Source organism: Esox lucius, chromosome 17 (genome assembly GCF_011004845.1).
Source record: "Esox lucius isolate fEsoLuc1 chromosome 17, fEsoLuc1.pri, whole genome shotgun sequence".
Classification (NCBI taxonomy): domain Eukaryota; kingdom Metazoa; phylum Chordata; class Actinopteri; order Esociformes; family Esocidae; genus Esox; species Esox lucius.
Genome location: NC_047585.1, coordinates 16,700,918 through 16,723,971, shown reverse-complemented (window position 1 = coordinate 16,723,971; position 23,054 = coordinate 16,700,918). Strand labels below are relative to the sequence as shown.

The window sequence follows — 23,054 nt, the reverse complement described above, 5'->3', positions numbered from 1 at the left end:
AAGAACAGCAACATCTAACAGTCCTCTACATGGTTAGCAGTACATGCTGGTAGCACATTCCTTCACTAATCTAGTCCCCCTCCCCGGCATGTCTGCAGTACCTGATTGGAAATATAGAACCAATTTCCATGTGAAGTTTAATGACAGATGGAAAGAGATATTTCATGGAGATGTATAGTCAAGAGTGAAATCCAATTAATCACAGTGCTGGACAGTGACACTGGCTAAATTTAAACGCAGGAGAAAAAGGGTACGATGGCAGCCCCTTCCCTTAAATGATTCATTACTGCCCTGTTATTACGTAGCAAATAGAATTAAAAATAGCTGATTCCACTTAATTACAGTTCGTGTTGATACTTGCTACAGATGTCACAGCTCGCGCTGGCAATCTTTCACCATGTTAAACCCTGTCAAATAATGGTTGGGTACTGCTACCACCCCCCCCACACACACACACAAATGCATACGCACACACACTTCCACGCCCACCCGTCTCTTCGTCCGTCCTTCCCAACGCTTGACCTCCAGGCTCATTCCCACACTAAAAGAGGAGGAGGAGGAGGAGAGAGGGACACTTGTTGGGTGTAACATATATTTCTAAGAAGGAGTGAGAGCAAGCGGAGTATTCAAACAAACATCTGCAGTGAGGACACAATAGCATCTATTATGCTGGAACCCACAGAGCAACAGTGATGGGTATTCCAAAAGAACTGTCCATTCGGGTTTGAGTTTCCTTTCAGGGATGTTGGATCCCCTGGGCAAAACATCTAGGGGTTCACAAACTTGGCCTTTCAGGCATGCATTGAAGCACACTACCGTTCAAAAGTTTGGGGTCACTTTGAAATGTCATAGTTGAGTATCTGCAGAATTAGCAATTGTGGGTTCGAATGCAGGCACAAAATGGCCAGAAACATTGTTCTGAGAAATAAAGGCTATTCCATATAAGAGATTGCCAAGAAACTCAAGATACAAGGCTGCACATGGGTGTGTACTACTCCCTTCACAGAACAGCGCAAACTGGCTTTAACCTAAATATTAAGAGGAGTTGGAGGCCCCGGTGCACAACTGAGCAAGAGGACAAATACATTAGAGTGTCTAGTTTGAGAAATGGACACCTCACAGGTCCTCAACTGGAAGAATCCTTAAACAGTACCTGCAAAACACCGGTCTCAACGTCATCAGTGAAGAGGCGACCTTGAGATTATGGCCTTCTAGGCAGAGTTGCAAAGAAAAAGCCAAATCTCAGACTGGCCAATAAAAAAAAAAAAATTAAGATGGGTAAAAGAACACACACACTGGACAGAGGAAGATTGGAAAAGTGTTATGGACAAACAAATCTAAGGTTGAGGTGTTTGGATCACAAAGAACATTAGATGTAGACCAAATGAAGATGCTGGAGTAGTGATAGACGCCACCTGTCAAGCATGGTGGAGGCAATGTGATGGTCTGGGGGTGCTTTGGTGGCGGTAAAGTGGAAGAATTGTATAGGGTAAAGGGGTTCTTGAAGAAGGAAAGCTATCACACCATTTTGCAACGCAATGACATACTCTGTGGATGGCACTTGATTAGAGCCACTTTCCTCCTACAACAGGACACTGATCCAAAGCACAGCTCCAAATTACACAAGAACAATGTAGGGAAGAAGCAGTCAGCAGGTTCTCAGTCACATTACCTATTCATATACACTCACCTAAAGGATTATTAGGAACACCTGTTCAATTTCTCATTAATGCAATTATCTAATCAACCAATCACATGGCAGTTGCTTCAATGCATTTAGGGGTGTGGTCCTGGTCAAGAAAATCTCCTGAACTCCAAACTGAATGTCAGAATGGGAAAGAAAGGTGATTTAAGCAATTTTGAGCGTGGCATGGTTGTTGGTGCCAGACAGGCCGCTCTGAGTATTTCACAATCTGCTCAGTTACTGGGATTTTCACTCACAACCATTTCTAGGGTTTACAAAAAATGGTGTGAAAAGGGAAAAACATCCAGTATGCAGCAGTCCTGTGGGCGAAAATGCCTTGTTGATGCTAGAGGTCAGAGGAGAATGGGCTGACTGATTCAAGCTGATAGAAGAGCAACTTTGACTGAAATAACCACTCGTTACAACCGAGGTATGCAGCAAAGCATTTGTGAAGCCACAACACGCACAACCTTGAGGTGGATGGGCTACAACAGCAGAAGACCCCACCGGGTACCACTCATCTCTACTACTAACAGGAAAAAGAGGCTACAATTTGCACGAGCTCACCAGAATTGGACCGTTGAAGACTGGAAGAATGTTGCCTTACTTCCAGCAGGATAATGCACCATGTCACAAAGCTCGAATCATTTCAAATTGGTTTCTTGAACATGACAATGAGTTCACTGTACTGAAATGGCCCCCACAGTCACCAGATCTCAACCCAATAGAGCATCTTTGGGATGTGGTGGAACAGGAGCTTCGTGCCCTGGATGTGCATCCCACAAATCTCCATCAACTGCAAGATGCTATCCTATCAATATGGGCCAACACTTCTAAAGAATGCTTCCAGCACCTTGTTGAATCAATGCCACGTAGATTTAAGGCAGTTCTGAAGGCGAAAGGGGGTCAAACACAGTATTAGTATGGTGTTCCTAATAATCCTTTAGGTGAGTGTATATGTTATATGTCCTATTCATTTCATGCGTTTTCATGGAAAACAAGGACATTTCTAAGTGAACCCCAAACTTTCGAACAGTGGCATGTGTCATGGCAGAATACCAAATGACATACTTTGGGTTTGATGCTCAGAACAACTATGAAGTCTACGGCATGGGAGCGCGTACACATCAACACTGTCATTTCATTTGCCTGCAAAATGTTTGCGTGCCACTCACCAGAGCCCCCCTCTCCTTCTTTGCCAAGTAATCTCTGTTACACAGTAACAAACAGAGACGTATGCAAATAGTTAGAGCCACACAGCTTTCAATTGTTTTGTGTTAACATTTGAATATTGAAATGGCACAATTCAGATCTAGATATTCCACTTGAATTTCCATAAGAGTGAAATGGAGTTGGACGGTGGCACAGATAGCGGCTAGAATCCAGAGCTGTTTGTGTGCATGTGTGTTTTTACATATCTTTTTATTTTACATAACAGTCATGAAATATCTCGGTTACCTAAAAGAACGATACCCCCGGTTCCCAGCTGCACCCTGCATTGCCTGTGTCACAGCAGAACCGGTAGATGCATGTATCACCCACGTTCATGCCACTCAACTGAACCGGAAACAAAGATAATACTATATTTAGCGCATTGGGTAGGATTTGATTATGATCATGGAATACTATCCTCCCGCGCTACGCCAGAAAGTTGAGGAGCGCCAGTGAGGTTGACAAACATACCTATAAAGGCAGCCCAGGTCACCGCGGGGAAAACGTCTCCATTACAGAGCGTCACAGGGTTGTGGTAAACACCAGAATGGTGACAGTCTCTGGTGACGAAGTGCGTGCAAGCCGGCATGATTCGCGCACGGGTCCGAGAGAGGACAGGACGGATTAAATGGCGTGGTGTATCATTAACGTCGTCCCGCAGGTCGCCAACGTTTGCTGCACTCTAACAGCCGCTCGAACAGACAAAGTGGTTTTGCATGAACTCGGGTGGATGGGCTAAGTGTTAGTGTTTGGGTCTCATCCTCTCCGAAAGCTCTTCCCCATCGGTGACACCTGCCCAACCCCCAAATGAAAACTACCTTGGGAAAGCTAACTCGGGGGGGGGGGGGGGGGGGGAGACCGTAATACAGTATAGTAATTTTTGAGGGAGTAGAGCACAGGCTCTCAGAGTAGCATTCTAGGCCACGATTCAGATGTCAGAGCATCTTGGAGGCGACAAGCAGCCCCGTCCTATCATCCGTCAGCTGAAACAGGAAGCTGGGCGCCGCAGTGTATACGCCATGCCTGTCTGCCACAGCCAGGGAGGGCAGGGCTTACAGGACCCGCGTCTGACGGCATGCTCTGCTCGGTGCCGGATGGCTCGGTTGATTCCAGACCGTGGGACATCTGTTGCTTGTCGTGTCATCGCAGCTCCGCCTCTGCGAGCTCCTAATCCACTCTACGTGTAGACCACCAGGTCCACCGAGAGGGCCGAGTCGCTGCCAAGGACAGTCAGGGGGATGGGAAGGTGGGACACCACAGCCGTCACTGACATACCGCTGTTCAGTCTATTAACTGTCCGTGTAATGAAGGAGGTTTGTTTGAGCGACGGACGACAGAAAATAGGGTGTCGAAAAAAGCTAAAGAAAAATGATAACCACAAAAGGGTACTAAATGGTATAAAAGATCCAAATGAAGGCACTCGTGGGATTTTTGTACTATTAAAAACCTTTTATTGTAGGGGCTAAAAACATGGTAAACACTAACGAGTTTCGGCCACAGCCTTAGTCAGAGTGTTTGGAACGTAGTGGAAGAGTGACACTTAGATAGCCAATGAAAACCTGTCGAAATGACTGGTTGGCTTTGTCCCTCTCAACCACTAGGGACCAGCATTACAAAAATAGCCAACAGTACTTATTTTATATTAATGTTAAACTAGAAGAAAATCACCATCTATATAAAATAACATTTAACACAATTCAGAATAATTGTACAAAGCTATAGAAAAGGAGAAAATCCTTGTTTAGATCTGGATAAGTGGTACCTATAAGAGTATAAATCCAAAATGTCTCACATTGCTTCAGGTGTTTAAATGTATCACCACCCTGGAATCTAACAAGATTACCTCAATGCCAGAAGGTGGCAAAAGTACTGTCATTTCATGTTTTGCTTCCAAATGATGTTTAGCCATAGGATAGTTCAGATGGCCTATATCAGTGTCTCCCAATCTTTTTCAGTTACTGTACTCCCAAAATGTTTTTGCACTGCTTTCAGTACCCCTGAAGTACCCCCTCATATTAATTTCACTAGTAAGTCTATGGTGTCATGAGTGTTTTCAAGTACCCCCTGTGGAGAGACCAAGTACCCCCAGGGGTCCTAGTACCCCTGGTTGGGAACCACTGGCCTATATGAATGGCATACCTGTGTTCTGCTACTCTATCCCTCAGTCTCCTCTTAGTGAGGCCTATATAGAAGCAAACACAGGTGCGCTCTAGTCGATACACTACATGTGTAGAATTGCAGTTTATAGAACTTGCAATTTGTTAAGTCCCGTTGTTAACAATGTCGTTAAATCAGACGCCTTTTACCATGTTGACAAAGTAGTTGCCAGAGCAGAAGTTGCCCTTGGGTGGCTTCAGTCAAGTCTCTCGTTTGGGAGCTGGAAGATTGCTCCTCAACAGTCAATCCTTTAATGTGGGGGTGTGCCTGAAGCGGACACCAGGAGGCTCTGTAAAAAAACCCACATAGTGCACAGACACTGCAGATAATGTCCCAACGACGTTAGATAATATCTTTGCTACGGACTGCTTCTTTACTGTGCCGTGTCAAAGTAAGGCTTTTGAGCCTTTTGTGTATGCTTGTGACAAAGCAGTTTGTTTCTACAGAGTGACAGGGCTCTGTTGTAGGCTTGTGTGAGAACCTCACATTTGTAACCTCTTTCCCTAAAACGTCACTGAATGTCGCAGATTGAGTGTTAATGTCATCGTCAGAGTCACGGATGCGTCTTAGTCTCTGAAACTGTCCAAAAAGGATGTTGTTTCGAAGCTAAGGAGGGTGGAAACTGTCTGCATGGAGTATTGTGTTTCGGTTTGATCATAGGCTAAACAGTTTTAGATGAGCATTGGTAGTATTCACACAGCCATGGAAGTCCAGTAGTTCCTGTTCACAGCCAGAGAAGAACAGAATATCATCATCAGAGTAGCATCCCCACCAAACAATTTGGTCTGTAAAAATATTGATGGTTGAGTATATGTAGTGTTCCTCCCATAGTCCCAAAAACAAGTTACCATAGTTTGGGGCAAAACAAGCTCCCATAGCTCTTCCTTTCTCCTGTCTATATACTTGATACAACAATACATTGTTCAGTTTCCATTCAGTGAGTTGTACAATTAAGTCAGTAAGGGGCATTAGGTCATCTGGTTTTGAGCCCAGATAGCGTCGCAATGCCTCAGGGTCTTCATTGGGGACAATATTGCTGTATAAAGACGCCACATCCATGGTTGCCATATAGCAGGAATACTTTCTCTACTTCACAGGACACCATTTTAATAGATGTATTAAGCGTAGAGTAAGTATTTGAAGGAAAATAACAGGTTGTCACTGAGAGCTGAAATAATATTCAAGTGTGTTTCTTCATGTCCATGGAAAATGTTCATTTAAGAGGAGGCGGTATGTAAAGTAATCACTTAGCCTAAGATCCCGAAAAATGCCATACATTTATATGGATAATCCATTACTTTCTACCATTCTATAGAAATGCACGATTGCTTTTAATCAGATCTTTATCAAGGGTATAGGGGAATGTACTTTTTCCTCGGACAGACATAATAATAAAAAGGTGCTATAAGTGCTTTTAAACAAAGTGCCAGAATATATTCAGCGCAGGGCTTACATTGTAAGCTTACATCAGCGATGACCATTGCTAATTGATTATTTCACCATACATCTATGGAGCACACCCCTCATGCAATATCAGCAAAAACGAAATGACACTGTTTCCCATCACCAGGCGGCAGTTAGTGGGAAGAACAGCACTAAAGGTTCAGAAGTAGTTGATAATGGCACTGTTTCAAAAGCTGTGGGCTTCATGCATTCCTAAGTGCTTTACGTCTGTGTCCTTGTCTTCTTTAATCAATATTTAAAAGTGCCTGGTAATTGTGAGTTTAGGAATGAATTTACATGCAAAGGGTTGTCGGTCATATTCATCAAAGACTTTGCTGAGAGAACTATCAAGGAGCGTCTTTTATTTTTGTGTTATCTTTCATTAATGTAATTCAAGTCGGTAATAACAAAATTAAATTCAGCATACTGCTTAGACAAACGCATGTATTTAAAATAAAAATAATAATTGGAAAATTAGACAAACGTTTCAATTTCCACAAGTATTAAAAGCTAAACCGGTTATGTAAATATCTCGCTTCCTCAGAAGGTGGGGGAAATATTTAGAAGGTTCATTTACATTATGAGATAACACAACATTCATTTGTTCCATTTAATATCAAGCTGTTTGCAAGCACAGAAATCTTGACATAACAAGAATGTATCTGGGCTTGGCACACAAGCAGTGATTAAACAGAGAAAATGCCAGAACATCTCTATGGAACCCCAAGACTACCCTAACAACCAGCCACATCAAACAAGATGCAGTACCACATAAACAAACATGTCATCAACATACCAGAATACAGTATCACAACATGTCTTCAACACACACTATCATTGCATTACATAACAACAAACTGTTTCATAACAGGTCTTCAACATACAGTATCACAACATGTCTTCAACATGCTGCATCATAACCTGTCTTCAACATACCAAAACAAATAACTAAACAATCTGAACATTGTAGTGAGTCAAAAATGTAATGAAAGGGTGTATTGTTTTAAGAACTGCATCCAGGAGATTAGTCTGTCGTTCGTTAGACTCCATCTGATATCTATGAGAACTACAAGTTACCGTGCTACACAAGCCCCTCATTCCCCAATACCTGCCCAGTGCATTCTACTACACATTTGACAAGCTGTTTTCATTCCAGAAAGCAGGACAGAAACTGCACCGCCATTCATCATCAACACTCTCAGAAGACCAGCTATTTCAGCTCCATGTCAAGGCGTCAGGACGGAGTGGCCATGTTAAATGTATGCGTTGGCAGACGGAGGAACACCGTAAGCGCGGACAGAGAATACAGCTGGACCAATATCATAATGAACCCGACAGAGACTGAACAGATAAATGTAATCCACAACATGTCTCACCAAGGTCACAATGAAGTCTTGACGCAAACACTGGATTGAAGTCAGAGCCTCTCCAGCGTGAAGGTGGCACGGTCGGGAGAAAGGTCAGTCATATTTAGTGTTTACAGTATACGCCGGGCTTTGAAAATGTTTGGAGGTGTGGAGTCTGCCCTGGGTGATTGTTTGTTTTCAATGTGTTTATACACCACACACAGTGTCAATGACTTGGGAAATGGTGTGATGAGGCTTGCAGACATGCACCTGCTTATAGTATCTGGTCACTTTCTCAGCCGTGGATTGAGTCAGAACTGCAAATATATGTGGGAGCAGACTAGGACACATCTGGAAGCTGTGTTAACGATCTATAGTTAAAAATCACTTTCTAAGTCCTCAAATACATGGTTTTGAAAACATTCATTTAAAGCAGTTACGCAACATAACGTACTGTCAACATGTAATGACTGTGGCCTTAAAAATAGATTAAAATTAGCTTCTGACATTTTTACATACCGAGTGATCCGTCACAATAGCACCTGGCGCAACCCAAAATCAAATGGATGGTTTCACACCTTCATTTCCATCAGACGATACTTAGATGTATTATGTTTGCCTAAAATACACAACACCAGTCAAAAGCTTGAATGGGTAGGCAGGTCCAAACGTCTGACTGGTAGAGTCGAAGTGTGGTATCAGCTGTGGGTTCACCAGGAGAGGCATGTGTTTGAATGGAAATAATGAAGGGACGCCCTGGCCTATGGATGAAGTGTGTTTTACAGAAGTGTTCCAGTGTTGATCCGCCATGTCTATTAGGGGACGGTCTCCGGTTCTACAGTTGTGTCAGTGATAGCGGACTATGACTTACTTTGATCTACTGTGTCTCCACAGGGGGTCACCACTGGAGTGTCCTGGCTGGACGAAGGCACAGCAGGAGGATGTAACGGGGGGGTGTGGGGGGGTAGGAAGGGGAGAAAAAGAAGGTAGGAGCAGAGGAGGAATGTGAAAAGGGGAAAAAAGAGGAAGAGAGTATTGTCAGTTTGAAATGAAGAAATCTACATGGCTCCTTTCACTCCTTAAGTCCAAAAATGACAAACAATACAGTGTTTCATTCATTTTGGGTACCTCCCTAGTGTTGTGAAAGAGTATTTACTAGCATAATATGGGGCAATCACAATTGTATTCATGTGGGTGTGTGTATGGTTGGATGCGCGCGCATGTGCGAGCGAGCGCGCGTGCGTGCATGCGTGCGTGTGTGTGGGGGTGTGTATTCATGGGGGAGGGGGACAGCAAGAGATGGAGAGGTTGAGGTCACTTTCAAACAATTCTCCTTCATTAAAGCAGCATTAAGTAGGTTGTTCCTCAGAGCCTGTTTTTCTGCCCATGTTTTAAATATCTTTGGATACATATTTAGCATCTCAAACGATAATTCCCCTGTTTGAGCAAATAATGGCACATTCGGAAAAATGTAATTGAGTTCAAATTGATTTTAGCTGTGCTCTAATTGCATTTAAACACTGTTCCTCCCTAACCCTAGATCCACAGTTCCTACGACTTAATTACTGCCCTCCGAAGACAAATCCCACCGATGAGGACGGAAAATAAAAACAGCATGTTGTTAAAATGACCTATAAATGATTTTTTTTATTTTATTTCATTCAGTAAAAATTAAAGCCCAGTAGAGAGAGTACGCTCAAAGGACACAGTGCATACTAAAAGAGTCTCAAAGATTAACACTGCCCACGTGAGTCCGACTGTGTTCTGTCATGCAGCCCTCACACACGTACGCCTCTGCCACCTCCAATCCTTCCCTCAAAAAAAAAAAAAAGAAAAGAAAAAAGTAGAGGGAAGAAAAGGCAAAATGTGTTTCCTGAAAGGGAGGAGAGGTGGAAAAAGCCCATCCTGCTCTTGGAACCACCACAGTGCGTCCCGTCAGAGCCACCCGCCGCCGGCCTTTCTGCCGAGGCTGCAGATCTTCCCCGAGAGGAGAGGGGACGGTCTGCCAAGTCAAACAGGGCTCCCTCTCCCTCTCCCGGCAGCCAGAGGCCCATGGGGCTGCTTCGCTCGATGCTGTGCTTCCTGAGGGCTCGCTGCACATGGAGCTCTCTGAATAAAGGTAACAGGGAATGTCATAGCTACTGTAAACTCACTAGTCCCCTCCTGTCAGCAGGACATTTACAATCAAAGCAGAAACAACCCCACCTAAAAACACCACGCATTGTTGTTTTTTTTCCCCCCGATCAGCTCCGTCAGAAACTTCCCAAGGATCACAGAGAGTGCACGGGAGAGGGCAACCGCTGTTCCCTGATCCTGCCAAACAAAATGCCAGGAGAGCGGGGACGGCATTCAACTCGGGTTTAAAAATACGTGCGGTTTGAAAATGATTAGTCTTATTTTATTGTTGAGCTCCTGACACAGGAGAGGAAACCAGAACAATCAACCCAACCAAGTTTTTTTTTCTCCTGCTGAATTTAGAAACACTAATTAGTTTTGCTCTCATAAACTCAACCTGAAAACGACCAATTAGAAAGTGAGAATGAGACGTGCAGCCGAAACAAGAGCTCGTCATTCTCCTATTAGAGTCCCACATCCACAACTTCACCGCAATGACTTTCACACAGCTCCCATGGCAAGATGAATGTTACGTACTACATACTCGGTCACATACCCATCCTTGCCTAACGTAACTCTGTAAGGAGCCATTTGAAGAGATTGAAGGGAAGGGTTATAAATGTATAAAGCAACGTCAAAACTGATTGGTCCAACAGACGACTGATGATGACCACAACGCCAGCTGTGTGTGAACCAACCAGGGCCTGGCAGACGGAGTTACCCTTCCGCAGCTGTCCGCGTGCATACATTTCCTCTTTCAAGGGTATCGAAACCGCTATAGTGCTGCTACCCATTGACTAACAACTGGGACCTGTACATTCCAGTACTAGCCTATCACACATTTCCCAGCCAACTGGTGTGAGTTTCATGTTTAGCGTGTCATAAGAAATTAATGATAAACTTGTGGAAATTGTCTTCAGGAATTTTCCCTGCTATTCCCCAAGCAAACAGCAGTGTGTTTCATCAATGTCGGGCCTAAGACTGATGGCCTTGTCAGAACCTTACCCTGCACTCCGGCTACCACCACAGCTTCTGTACTGGGATGTGGCTAAAAAAGGCAAGGGCTACACTTCCCTGGCCTACGCTTTTTACCAGGAGTAATTCTCCAATGCCAGGTTGCTGCCAACGTCCTTGCAGCCGATGGCAGAGAGGCCAGTAAGTTCACATTAACTGCAGAGTGTAACTGCACTGAACATCTGCTCATGAATGAGAGCGCTGCCCACTAACTCAGCGAGTCGAGGCCCGCTGATGAAAAATTCAACACTCTCCTCGCTGGCACGCTTGTTTTGCGCTATTCTCCCGAGCCCACGGAATTATATTAAGAGAATTTCAGTGCCGCCCAATGTATCCGAGAGAACAGCTGCCGCTGGAAAAGGATCTGCTGCTCGCCGCGAGCTCAGGGACTCCACACAAGATCAGCCTTCTTGTACACCATTTGTCCTTGGAAAAAAAAAATCTGTGTTAAGCACCCAGGTAATAATATGAAAGCAGCAACTACATTTAGCTGATTACACTACCCATGTGTGCGAAAGCAGACTGAGAATAACCAATGAATACATGAATCGGTTTGGGGCAAAGCGGACAGAAGGCCATCCGAGACCGTGAGGGGCACCATCCTCAGGAGGGATCAGCATTCTGGAAACCTGCTGGTTTTGGCTTCGTTGCCTCGTTGTAACTCAAACGAAACACGGAGGGTAGGATAGGGATTTTCTTGACTTTTTTTTCTCAGATACAATTCGGTTTTGTTTTTCCTAGGTTTAAGATATTGGTTTGCACCAAAAATGTATTTTGTCACCGGATAAAAAAACTGGATGTTATATGTCCACAAAATGTTTGACCCGCATCAGGAGACCACTTTTTAGATTCAGTCAGAATTTCTGGATTTCGCAATAACATCGGAATACTCTGAAATGCATATTTTCTAAGGTCCTATGTATCGGAATCCACAACATTCCAAAAAAACATTGAGGTAAAACTGAAAGAAGAGAGCAAATTCTATGCAATTCATGGGTACTAGAAAGAATGACATCAAAAAAAGTATTAATTAATGGACCAATGCAGTCAGAAAGACCTGTTAGGAAAGGCTTGCTTGTTTTGGTGTGAAGATTTTACCTGCCTGGTGACAACAAATAAACTAACGGTAAAGGGAGTTTCAAACTTCTCAACCAATAACAGCTAGTTTTGTCCATCCCACTCAGACCAATGCCCAGTCCTAGAATTTTTTAAGGAATTGTTCTTCGTTTAAATGCGATATTTTTCACCACTATAACTAAAAGATAACAGTAAGGTACTTCACTGCTACCCATAAATGATTTTGTCAAGAACGTTTGCATTGGACATTAAAAAACCCAAATTACCTCGTTATTTCAACTGAAACATTGTGTTTTCAGGTTGTGAAACAGCCTCCATTGAAAAATGTAAATTAAGGAAATGATGATTCTTACCAAAGAAATGTAAAAAAAATATAAAAAGATCGTCACATTTGATAATTTCACTTCTGTCTTCTTTTCAATCTGAGAGGGCCAGATCTTATAAGCCTCCATGGTGATTCATATACAGTGGGGAGAACAAGTATTTGATACACTGCCGATTTTGCAGGTTTTCCTACTTACAAAGCATGTAGAGGTCTGTAATTTTTATTATAGGTACACTTCAACTGTGAGATGGAATCTAAAACAAAAATCTAGAAAATCACATTGTATTTGCATTTTATTGCATGACATAAGTATTTGATCACCTAACAACCAGTAAGAATTCCGGCACTCACAGACCTGTTAGTTTTTCTTTAAGAAGCCCTCCTGTTCTCCACCCATTACCTGTATTAACTGCACCTGTTTGAACTCGTTACCTGTATAAAACACACCGGTCCACACCTTCAAACAGACTCCAACCTCTCCACAATGGCCAAGACCAGAGAGCTATGTAAGGACATCAGGCATAAAATTGTAGACCTGCACAAGGCTGGGATGGGCTATAGGACAATAGGCAAGCAGCTTGGTGAGAAGGCAACAACTGTTGGCACAATAATTAGAAAATGGAAGAAGTTCAAGATGATGGTCAATATCCCTCGGTCTGGGGCTCCATGCAAGATCTCACCTCATGGGGCATCAATGATCAAGAGGAAGGTGAGGGATCAGCCCAGAACTACACGGTAGGACCTGGTCAATGACCTGAAGAGAGCCGTCATGGATTAAAATCCTGCATCGCACACAAGGTCCCCCTGCTCAAGCCAGCGCATGTCCAGGCCCGTCTGAAGTTTGCCAATGACCATCTGGATGATCCAGAGGAGGAATGGGAGAAGGTCATGTGATCTTATGAGACAAAATTAGAGCTTTTTGGTCTAAACTCCACTTGCCGTGTTTGGAGGAAGAAGAAGGATGAGTACAACCCCAAGAACACCATCCCAAACGTGAAAACATCATTCTTTGGGGATGCTTTTCTGCAAAGGGGACAGGACGACTGCACCGTATTGAGGGGAGGATGGATGGGTCCATGTATTGCGAGATCTTGGCCAACAACCTCCTTCCCTCAGTAAGAGCATTGAAGATGGGTCAAGGCTGGGTCTTCCAGCATGACAACGACCCGAAACACACAGCCAGGGCAATTAAGGAGTGGCTCCGTAAGAAGCATCTCAAGGTCCTGGAGTGGCCTAGCCAGTCTCCAGACCTGAACCCAATAGAACATCTTTGGAGGGAGCCTGAAGGATCTGGAGATGGTCTGTATGGAGGAGTGGGCCAAAATCCCTGCTGCAGTGTGTGCAAATCTGGTCAAGAACTACAGGAAACGTATGATCTCTGTAATTGCAAACAAAGGTTTCTGTACCAAATATTAAGTTCTGCTTTTCTGATGTATCAAATACTTATGTCATGCAATAAAATGCAAATTAATTACTTAAAAATCATACAATGTGATTTTCTGGATTTTTGTTTTAGATTCCGTCACTCACAGTTGAAGAGTACCAATGATAGAAATTACAGAATTCTACATGCTTTGTAAGTGGGAAAACCTGCAAAATCGGTAGTGTATCAAATACTTGTTCTCCCCACTGTACATGACACACACTCATTAAATGTCTCTTTTCTTGTCACAATCTCTCTCAGATCACCAAGCTGTCATTCATCCAAATAGCCGCACTCACTCAAGAACACTTGTTGGTGACAAACTATTGTGTTTACAGATGAGAACTGCTACAGCAGTTCATAGGCATCTTGTGTGTTCAGTGTGAGGAGAATGTATTCATATAAAGGTATGTAATGGCAGGGGAAATTAGAAGGTTGAGAGAGAGAATTTTGCAAGTTTATAAAACAGCTAATAAGCTCAAGAATTCTTTGATACATTTATTCATTAACATTGTCTATTGTCTGTGGTAGTGTAAAACCCCTCCAAATGACTTTAGTGCTCCCCCCAGCCAGAAGATGAGACGGGTGAGTAAAAACTGTTCAAGACATTTGCCTGGTGACAGATCACTTACACTTTGTCTTCCTGACAACATTCCTCCTTCCTTGCTCCCAAACTTCACATGGAGATAGGAAATCACAAATTACCATGCTGACAAACAATTAGAACCATGTCATTAACAAAAACCCGCTCTGAGCCAATGCTTTGTCAGACAGGCACAAAGCATGATAAACCTGACAAAACCAACATTTCTTGGGGGAAAAGCCAGGATTGCTCAATTATGACACTAAGAAACACATCAAATTTGGAGAGAAACCCAAATGGGTAGGTGGGTGGGGTTGCAAGTTGTAATAAACAAACGCATCATAACCAAGATCCCAAACAATCCGAACTTGGTGCCAAAACTTTAAACTAATATCAAATCCAGGAAGTAGAGAACTCAATTGCACCCATTATATTAAAAGTCATCATTTTAGAGCGGATTTCCCATTAAAAAGGCTTAATCAGATTTAGAGCATTAGAATCTCTTTTAATACATCTCCAAGTGTCAGTCTGTGAATGAAAAAAGCTAGCTTCTGTAAATATGAAAAAGGCTGGCCTCTGCTTACTTATAACTCAAGCATTGTTGACACTTAATGTAATATTCAGCGGGACATCCAAATGAAAGCACTACGGGGTAATATAATGTTCTTAATGAGAATTCTTTCCAGCTTGAGACCTTGGCGAGATAGCCATAATGCATGGCTTCTCTTTTTAATAAAATAATTGTTACAGTTATTAAAGATGAATCTCATCAGAGGCAAGATGACAAAATAATTCATTACCAAAACCCAGGCTTTAAATAGCTGCAAATTAAAAATCCCCTGAAAATATGCTTCCTGATAAATGGGATCGTTATTTCATATAAATATTGGATATAGTGTGCCCTTGAAAGGAAAGAAATATTGCAACTGTCCATTAGAAGTTGGCAGTGTAAAGCAATGAACAGTTTAATCAATAACAAAAACACTAACAATATCCAAACCTTATACACCAATTATCAAGAAAATAAATCAGTTGAAGATGGATCAGAAGTGTTATGGCTCATAACAACCCCTACTCATGGGTGTTAACAAGACACGCCAAGACCGAGCACAGGGAACCCAGAAGAACTACAGGGAACCAGGGACACCGTGCTTGTGACAGTGCATACATGCCCATGTGAAACTGAGAATGGGTTGGGCCCAACGGCTCCACTAACCACACCTTGGCTCCTCCGCCTTGTTCATGTATTCAAAAATGGTAATTTACGGTGATGGCACAGAAACTTCCCAGCATGCCTTTTAACCTGCCATTTTTCACTTTCTCCACAGGATGTCCAGAGGAAATGCTTTATTAACATTCGGGAGACGTGTAGGGCTGTGGTGACTTACTGTTGCATTACTGTCTAAAAGGCTAAGTTATTTAGACCAATAAAATGCTAATACATTGTTGGAGTGGAATTTCACTGAAGTTATCTCTACCTTAATTACATCACTGCATGCCCTGATGTTGTTTAGATCAATAAAGCCCATTAAAAATTAGACCCCGACACCGATAACCCAGCACTGCCTCTGTGAAATACTGCTCTCTGGCATTGCCAACCACAGAGAAAAACATGACTTAAATCCCAAGGCATGCTAATAGTCAGGGGTGAAGGTAAGCCAGATTAGACCATGTCATAGTCCAAGCAGAAGTGTGGGGGGGTGTATGCCGAACCGGTAGAAGGCCAGTCCATCACAATCGGATAAAAATATATATATTATACGCCATCACACCCTTTTTCCAAATAATCGCATGAAAGTACATGAAAGTACTGTTCGTATACCTTCCGTAGGTTATAGCCTCAATTGCGATTCAATGAGATCTCTCCAATTTTGCTAAGGCAGGAAATGAGTTGCTGGGTTCCAGACTTCACAGGGTCTGGTGCTAATGTCGTGAAATGTCGTTACACATTGTTTTTGTAACAAATGTCTCTGTTCATTTGTCGAATTTCCTCATATGGCGCATCTGTAACACTGAGCCCTGGGAACTAGTTAACGACACATTGAGTGTGTGAAGGCCCTCTCCTTGTAAAGCTCACAATGGGGCTGACCTGTAAGCTCCGACCCTGTTCTGTCTTGTTCCTGGGTTTCCTGTCGGGAGAGGAAAGGGAGCAGTATTTCTGGTCTCCACGCCCCTCTAACTCTCAATTAACCCTTCAATATTCACATCACCATCTATGCAAAACAGATATCATCACTGTCTGGCTTTATAGCCTGTAATCTATAGTCTGTCTTTCTCTCTCTCTCTTTTTTTTGTCTTCAAGAATTATTATAGGTTAAATGAACATATCCATAGAATATCTAGTGCATTCATGTATATGCAATTGCCCATTTGTAGGAGTCCTTACTAACAGTATGTAGTATATGACGACAATGGAAGTGTGACACCATCAATAAGGCTCAAAATAGGCCAAAATATTTTTAGAAAATGTTGCTGATATATCAGCTGCCTGTACCAGCCCCCACGACACCACTGACCAACATATGGATGTCACTCACCACTTACCCTGAGGTCAGTGGTGCATGAAGATCTCCATAGGGTGGAATCCTCTGGGTACATTTTACATATCAGATCAAGTAGTTGAGAATAATATTCCAACTCTGTTGTAACCCATTAACAGTTACACTAGTCTATAAAGAACACATGAACAGTCAGGGTATGAATTATATGAAGTCAACGTTAAGTCAATTCTATTTCCTACTCATAAAGCGTTTATATCCAAGCACTTCATGGGAAGTCATTGTGCAGCTTGCCGCTCATCTATAACACCTGCTATACAGGTCTATGTATGAATTCCATGCGGTCTGTCACATTTCCCATGTATAAAACATTCATGAACATGACTCACTTATGAAAAAAACAGACCACACAGACCATTCAAGGAAAAATGAAAATGTTATTCATATTTTCCAGATGAAACCCTAATAAAGAACATTTCTGAGGATATATCAAAAATAAACAGTACTGAAATTATTAGCAGGACTTCACGCATTCAAGGATAATCAAGGACTCACGCATTCAAATGACATTTCCCATCTATATATCTGAAGGTATATATAGAATATATACAAGGTAGAACTAGCAAACATTGCTCCCTCATTTACTAATGTAATGTTAGCTTGGCTCTGTTAGCAAGCCAAAAGCTAGATAGAGAAGTGCCTAAAGCAACTTGCAAATAGATAAGTAATGTCTCTAAACAGTCATTAAAAGTGACACATTTGTCATAAAACATTTAAAATAACTACAGAAACTATTTGTATTTTATGAACAAAATACATTTTTATACATTCCTAACCTTTACTACTTTAACAACAGGACAACTTAAACAACCACATTTTTTTTCATTTGAGCTGCAGTGATAACAATGAGAGGTGAGAAGTTGGTGAAATGTGACTTCCGAGAAACTTCTCGCTCGAACAGATTCACAACCACCAAAAACAAAAAAAAATATTATGATTGTACATTTTAAATAATAAAAATAGCCAATAAGCTATGTACAGTGGATATAAAAAGTCTACACACCCCTGTTAAAATGCTAGCTTCTTGTGATGTAAAAGAATGAGACAAAGATGAATCATGTCAGAACTTTTTCCACTTTTAATGTGACCTATAATGTGAACAATTCAATTGAAAAACAAACTGAAATCTTCGAGGGGGAAAAATGAAAAATAAAAACCTTAAAATAACCTTGTAGCACAAGTGTGGTGCAGACCCTCTTATAACTGGGGATGTGGCTGTGTGCAGAATTAACCAATCACATTCAAACTCATGTTAAATAGAAGTCATTACACACCTGCCATCATTTAAAGTGACTCTGATTAATCACAAATAAAGTTCAGCTGTTCTAGTAGGTTTTCCTGACATTTTCTTAGTTGCATCTCAGAGCAAACACATCAGAGGGATCTCATTGTTGAAAGATCAGTCAGGAGAAGGGTACAAAATAATTTCCAAAGCATTAGATATACCATAGAACACAGTCATCACCAAGTAGAGAAAATATGGCACAACAGAGACATTACCAAGAACTGGACATCCCTCCAAAATGTATGAAAAGACGAGAAGAAAACTGGTCAAGGAGGCTTCCAATAGGCCTACAGCAACATTAAAGGAACTGCAGGAATTTCTGGACAGTACTGGCTGTGTGCTACATGTGACAACAATCTCCCATATTCTTCATATGAATTGGCTATGGGGTAGGGTGGCAAGACAGAAGTATTTTCTTACAAAGAAAAACATCCAAGCCTGGCTGAAGTCTCTCAAAAGCATGTGGGAAAATGTGTTATGGTGTAATGAAACCAAGGTTGAACTTTTTGGCCATAATTCCAAAAGGTACGTTTGGCGCAAAAACAACACTGCACATCACCCAAACAACACCATACCCAAAGTGAAGCATGGTGGTGGTAGCATCATGCTTTGGGGCTGTCCAGCTGGAACCGGGGCCTTAGTCAGGGTGGAGGGAATTATGAACAGTTTTAAAACCAGGCAAATTTTGGCACATAACCTTCAGGCATCCATTAGAAAGCTGAAGATGAAGTTCACCTTTCAGCACGACAACGACCCAAAGCACACATCCAAATCCATAAAAGCATGGCTTTACCAGTAGAAGATTAACGTTTTGCAATGGCCCAGCCAGAGCCCAGACCTGAATCCAAATGAACATCTGTGGGGTGATCTGAAGAGGGCTGTGCACAGGAGATGTCCTCGCAATCTGACAAGATTTGGAGCAGTGGGCAAGAGTGGGCAAATATTGCCACGTCAAGATGTGCCATGCTAATAGACTCCTAGCCAAAAAGACTGAGTGCTGTAATAAAATCAAAAGGTGCTTCAAAAAAGTATTACTTTAAGGGTGTGCGCACTAATCCAACCAGGTTATTGTGAGTTGTATTTTTCCCCCTCAAAAATGTCAGTTTGTTTTTCAATTGAATTGTTCATGTTATAGGTCACATTAAAAGGTGGAAAAAGTCTTTGTCTCATTCTTTTACATCACAAGAACCTGGCATTTAAATAGGGGTGTGTAGACTTTTTATATCCACTGTAAATTCCTATTGAGGGGTCTGTCAAGTTCAAAAGTACACTGGTAAAAGGCTCTCTCCCGATAGATAATCACTTTCCTGTCCAAAAAAGCATAAAATATCTGAAAGATATATATATTTTTTTTATGTTAGTAAGATCTGAACTCTGAAATCAGATCTGGAAGACAGCTTTGAAATCACTGATAACCGCACAATCAACTCTACACACTGTTGCATACAATTTAGGAACTTACATATTAAATTAGACTACACTATTCCAAAGCTCCATAGCATATCCCTTCACACCTCTACTGTGTGTGAAAAGTATCAAACTTCCATATGTACACTACTTAACACATTTTGTCCTACGCCCAATGACATGTTGGGGATTTTCCCTGAGGTCATAGAGGTTCAGATAGACCCCCAGCTGATCATCCTGGGAATCTCAGCATATCATCCTTTCATTACATAATTTTAGAAACAAAATGACTATCTTGATGTTTTTTTGAAGAAAATGACAGCTCAGTGAATTGGCAAATATATTCAGAAATACTTTTACATATTCTAAGCAACAAAATAGTTACATTTGAATATATCTTGGGACAGCATGGTGAGTCTTTTAAAAAGGAATGTTTATAATCTTTATGAATAGTCATTATTATTTAATATTTAAATAACTAACTTTTTTTTTTGTTTTCTTCACAGAACAAAAGTAAGAACCTAGCTTGAATACATTTGCAATTATTGGTTTAGATCCTTTTATAAAATATCTGAAACTGATATATACAAGAATAATCCAAATAAAGTTAAATGACAGCAATAGTTTTCTATGCTAACATTACATCCGGAGATTGGTCTAGGAATGTGAATATTCCCTTTAACATTCTGTGTTTTGTCTATCTGATCTTCTTTTCAAACAGACAGTTTGATAAGTGCTCAAGGCTGATCAGCAATTTAGGGAGATGAGCTGGCCAGTCAACAGCCTAATCTAATACCAATTCAATAAAGATGTAAGAATTGAAAGGAAAACTACAAGCAATATTTAATCTACAAGCACAAGGCATTTACTTAAAGATACCCAATATGCCCTCTCGCATTGCATTACTTGAACGCGCTATAGATATGTTATGGAAGCATGTCATTAACCAGTAACAAGGCGGTTGACATGTTATAACAAATTAATGAAACGCTCAGCTGTGTAAAAAAAAAAAAAAAAAGGGTTAATGATACATAGTCAAGGTACTTCTTTAACCTCCCTCTCCTGAACTCGGTCCGGTAATGTTAACATGTCTCCCCTAACCTTTGTCAACAATAGGGGGAGGGGGGGGGGGGGGAAGAGAAGAGAAAGTGAGAACATGCAAATAAGGGGTTGAGGTTCACACAAGCTCTGTGTGGTAGAGCCCCTTATGATCAGCAAGGCCCTCCACACCATCCCACCCTGCAGGTTCCCGCTTCATTCAGACGGGATCGTTCCTGGCAGCAGCCACCAGGTGATGCACTGAGTCACTCACAGGCAGCATCTGTCCATCAGCCCGCGTGGCGGACGATGACCACCGCTCATATCCTCCCCACCCCTCCGCCCGGTCGCCATGACAACGCCGGAGGTGGGGACAGAATCGTGCAGACATCAGCATCATACATAGATGGCACTCCTGTCCTGCCGCTTAGACCGAGTCAAACAACAGTCGGTGAGGGGGAATACCCACATGCTAAATACTGCAAAAATACTGAGGGAAATTCACACACTGCAGATGACAATGTTATGAAATACATTCGAGGCAACATCCTGACAGACTAAATAAGGCTATTGTATGATTACAGACGTAGATGTTGCTGTTGTTCTAGAGGTGTCACGGAGAGCCTGATAAGCTTACGGAGGGCTGGTCATCACAGAGGATGTGGTGATGCACACAAATGGTCAAAGAATAAACTTGCAGCGTATGGGCCTGTGTACACAGACATGGACTGTAGCATTGTGAGACACCACAATTCCAACCACAGGAAAGACTGCTGTGATGTTACCTCAATAAGTAGGCTAGGTATTGAACAAAATATTTTTCTACGACAAGAAGTGTCAACCAGTTGCAGGGTTGAATTTCGTTGCGACACGAAGTCGGAGACACAATGTTCTGAGAGCTGTGCAGAGAGACGAATGACACTCAAAACGTAAACAACAGAAATAACATGAGTCTTTAAAGAGGTTTCAGTTGACACTCTCAATGCAGTTGTGACCACCACTTTGGGTAGAAAACAATCTGTCTGGGTAATGGGAGACAGGCAGAAATGGACTCAACAACAACCTTTTTCATAATGTCATCTTATTTTGCACAAAAATCTAAATGAAGCATCCACATATGGGTAACCTATTAATTTCAACCATAACGTCGAAGTCAGTGAGGGTAAGATGTTTTGACATTTAATCCATAGGATGGACTAGTCTGCATTTAGAAGAAACTTGTACTTATTTATTAGTCACTATTTAAATAGCAACAAGTAACTATTTTAGTTTTACTTGAAAAGATTGCATAGTTACAAGTACTTATGTAATAGACAGTAGTAACAATTACAACAATTATTAATCTTGAAATAGTTACTAGAGAAAACACTGTACTTGTATCTAACATCTACTAATATAGTATCAAACTTTTACTAATAAATGTTAGCAAAAATAACATTTACAAATAAAACAAAACAGTTACAGGTAAAACAAAAACTTAAAACTACGATAGTAACAAGTAAAGCAAAAATTATGTAGTTACATGTGAAAAAAAAACAGTTACAAGTAACAATAAGAATAGGGAGTAGTAACTAACTAAGTACTAGTTGCTTTTAAATAATGACTAGTTCATCTCCGGGGATTAAATGTTCAAAGGGCTTGTCGTTCAGACAAACTATATCACACAGGTCAACACACGGGCAGGCGGCCACCATGAGCTGGGGAAATCCCCACTTTCCTTTACAGCTTTAAAACACATTACGCCTCAATATCTTGTTCCAGAAAAGCCCAACGTGTATGAATAACAGTGTGATTAAGAGGGTATTGACAACAGGAGAGAAGACCCGTCTCAGCTGCAGGGTTTGTGGTTACTCCAGAGGAGAAAGCACAGGGTTACTCTAGAGGAGAAAGCACAGGGATTACGATACTGCAGAATTGCTGTCCTCCTTTCTACAGGGCTGGCTGCTGCTCGACAGACAGACAGACAGATCACCAGAAACCTGAGACGATCCAGGCAGCACAAAGACAGCCCACTGAGGTGATGATTGTGAATAATACCGTGGCACAATGATTATCTCTGACAGTATAATATTACCGAACAATAAATAAACGGGGCTAAAAAGAGAAAGCAAGAGAGAAAGAAAGCCAAGCGAGAGGAGAGGATATCTGCCTCAAAGTGAAAGCATAAATAAAGTGTGGCACGTCTTTTACCTTCTTCAATTATCTGGCTTTTGACATGCAAGCTGAGCACAGTATAATTAACATCTCTGGAGATAATGGGGTCGCTACTCACTGATCAATCTCACACATATATTATCTGCCTTTTACCAATCTATGCTCCCGTCATTACTCTGAGAAGGGAAAAACTACAGCATTTGCCTATTAATACTGCTCTGAGAATATGCTTT

At 41.7% G+C, this 23,054-nt stretch overlaps 1 protein-coding gene across 12 annotated transcripts in view; it reads right to left on the bottom strand.

Moving 5' to 3' along the window:
* The window catches only part of foxp1b (forkhead box P1b), a 181,200-nt gene that overhangs the window by 119,905 nt on the left and 38,241 nt on the right, over positions 1–23,054 (bottom strand). For 8 of the 12 annotated variants that reach the window (XM_029114146.2, XM_029114153.2, XM_029114152.2 and 5 more), the window contains exon 3: positions 8,714–8,760. The exons of 3 other annotated variants lie outside the window; for them this stretch is intronic. The gene's annotated coding sequence lies outside the window, so the exon portion shown is untranslated. The remainder of the gene's footprint in view (positions 1–8,713; positions 8,761–23,054) is intronic. One more of the 12 variants, XM_029114148.2, reaches the window with a different exon arrangement.